The 2,500-nt window shown below is 26.0% G+C and overlaps 1 protein-coding gene across 1 annotated transcript in view; it reads left to right on the top strand.

Moving 5' to 3' along the window:
* Window positions 1–2,500, top strand: part of lonp1 (lon peptidase 1, mitochondrial) — a 47,734-nt gene that overhangs the window by 1,029 nt on the left and 44,205 nt on the right. The gene's annotated exons all lie outside the window — the stretch shown is intronic.

The raw sequence follows: 2,500 nt of genomic DNA, 5'->3' as shown, positions 1-2,500 counted from the left end.
ATTGTTTGTCTTAAAAATCAACTTTTAGCTTAAACAATTTTTTGTCTTGAAAATCAACTTTTGTCTTGAAAATCAACTTTTACCTTGAAAATCAACTTTTACCTTGAAAATCATTTTTTGTCTTGAAAATCAACTTTTACCATGAAAATCATTTTTTTGTCACGAAAATCAACTTTTAACTTGAAAATAATTTTTTGTCTTGAAAATAATTTTGTCTTGAAAATCAACTTTTACCTTGAAAATCATTTTTTGTCTTGAAAATCAACTTTTACCTTGAAAATCATTTTTTGTCTTGAAAATAATTTTTTGTCTTGAAAATCAACTTTTACCTTGAAAATCAACTTTTACCTTAAATAATTTTTTGTCATGAAAATCAACTTTTACCTTGAAAATCATTTTTTGTCTTGAAAATCAACTTTTACCTTGAAAATCATTTTTTGTCTTGAAAATCAACTTTTACCTTGAAAATCAACTTTTACCTTAAATAATTTTTTGTCATGAAAATCAACTTTTACCTTGAAAATAATTTTTTGTCTTGAAAATAATTTTGTCTTGAAAATCAACTTTTAGCTTGAAAATAATTTTTTGTCTTGAAAATGAACTTTTACCTTGAAAATCAACTTTTACCTTGAAAATCATGTTTTGTCATGAAAATCAACTTTTAGCTTGAAAATAATTTTTTGTCTTGAAAATGAACTTTTACCTTGAAAATCAACTTTTACCTTGAAAATCATGTTTTGTCATGAAAATCAACTTCCATCCATCCATTTTCTACCGCTTGTCCCTTTTGGGGTCGCGGTGGGTGCTGGAGCCTATCTCCGCTGCATTCGGGCGGAAGGTGGTGTACACCCTGGACAAGTTGCCACCTTTACCTTGAAAATAATTTTTTGTCTTGAAAATCAACTTTTACCTTGAAAATATTTTTTTGTCTTGAAAATCAACTTTTACCTTAAATAATTTTTTGTCTTGAAAATCAACTTTTACCTTGAAAATAATTTTTTGTCTTGAAAATCATTTTGTCTTGAAAATAACTTTTAGCTTGAAAATCATTTTTTGTCTTGAAAATTAACTTTTACCTTGAAAATCAACTTTTACCTTGAAAATCAACTTTTACCTTGAAAATCAACTTTTACCTTGAAAATAATTTTTTGTCTTGAAAATCAACTTTTACCTTGAAAATCATTTTTTGTCTTGAAAATCAACTTTTACCTTGAAAATCATTTTTTGTCTTGAAAATCAACTTTTACCTTGAAAATCATTTTTTTGTCTAGAAAATCAACTTTTACCTTGAAAATCATTTTTTGTCTTGAAAATCAACTTTTACCTTGAAAATCATTTTTTGTCTTGAAAATCAACTTTTACCTTGAAAATCATTTTTTGTCTTGAAAATCAACTTTTACCTTGAAAATCATTTTTTGTCTTGAAAATCAACTTTTACCTTGAAAATCATTTTTTGTCTTGAAAATCAACTTTTACCTTGAAAATCATTTTTTGTCTTGAAAATCAACTTTTACCTTGAAAATCATTTTTTGTCTTGAAAATCAACTTTTACCTTGAAAATCATTTTTTGTCTTGAAAATCAACTTTTACCTTGAAAATCATTTTTTGTCTTGAAAATCAACTTTTACCTTGAAAATCATTTTTTGTCTTGAAAATCAACTTTTACCTTGAAAATCATTTTTTGTCTTGAAAATCAACTTTTACCTTGAAAATCATTTTTTGTCTTGAAAATCAACTTTTACCTTGAAAATCATTTTTTGTCTTGAAAATCAACTTTTACCTTGAAAATCATTTTTTGTCTTGAAAATCAACTTTTACCTTGAAAATCATTTTTTGTCTTGAAAATCAACTTTTACCTTGAAAATCATTTTTTGTCTTGAAAATCAACTTTTACCTTGAAAATCAACTTTTACCTTAAATAATTTTTTGTCATGAAAATCAACTTTTACCTTGAAAATAATTTTTTGTCTTGAAAATAATTTTGTCTTGAAAATCAACTTTTAGCTTGAAAATAATTTTTTGTCTTGAAAATGAACTTTTACCTTGAAAATCAACTTTTACCTTGAAAATCATGTTTTGTCATGAAAATCAACTTTTAGCTTGAAAATAATTTTTTGTCTTGAAAATGAACTTTTACCTTGAAAATCAACTTTTACCTTGAAAATCATGTTTTGTCATGAAAATCAACTTCCATCCATCCATTTTCTACCGCTTGTCCCTTTTGGGGTCGCGGTGGGTGCTGGAGCCTATCTCCGCTGCATTCGGGCGGAAGGTGGTGTACACCCTGGACAAGTCGCCACCTTTACCTTGAAAATAATTTTTTGTCTTGAAAATCAACTTTTACCTTGAAAATATTTTTTTGTCTTGAAAATCAACTTTTACCTTAAATAATTTTTTGTCTTGAAAATCAACTTTTACCTTGAAAATAATTTTTTGTCTTGAAAATCATTTTGTCTTGAAAATAACTTTTAGCTTGAAAATCATTTTTTGTCTTGAAAAT

Source organism: Nerophis lumbriciformis, linkage group LG18, assembly GCF_033978685.3.
Source record: "Nerophis lumbriciformis linkage group LG18, RoL_Nlum_v2.1, whole genome shotgun sequence".
Taxonomy (NCBI): Eukaryota; Metazoa; Chordata; class Actinopteri; order Syngnathiformes; family Syngnathidae; genus Nerophis; species Nerophis lumbriciformis.
Note: the sequence above shows the minus strand (reverse complement) of the source record. Positions and strands in the feature narration are given on the sequence as shown.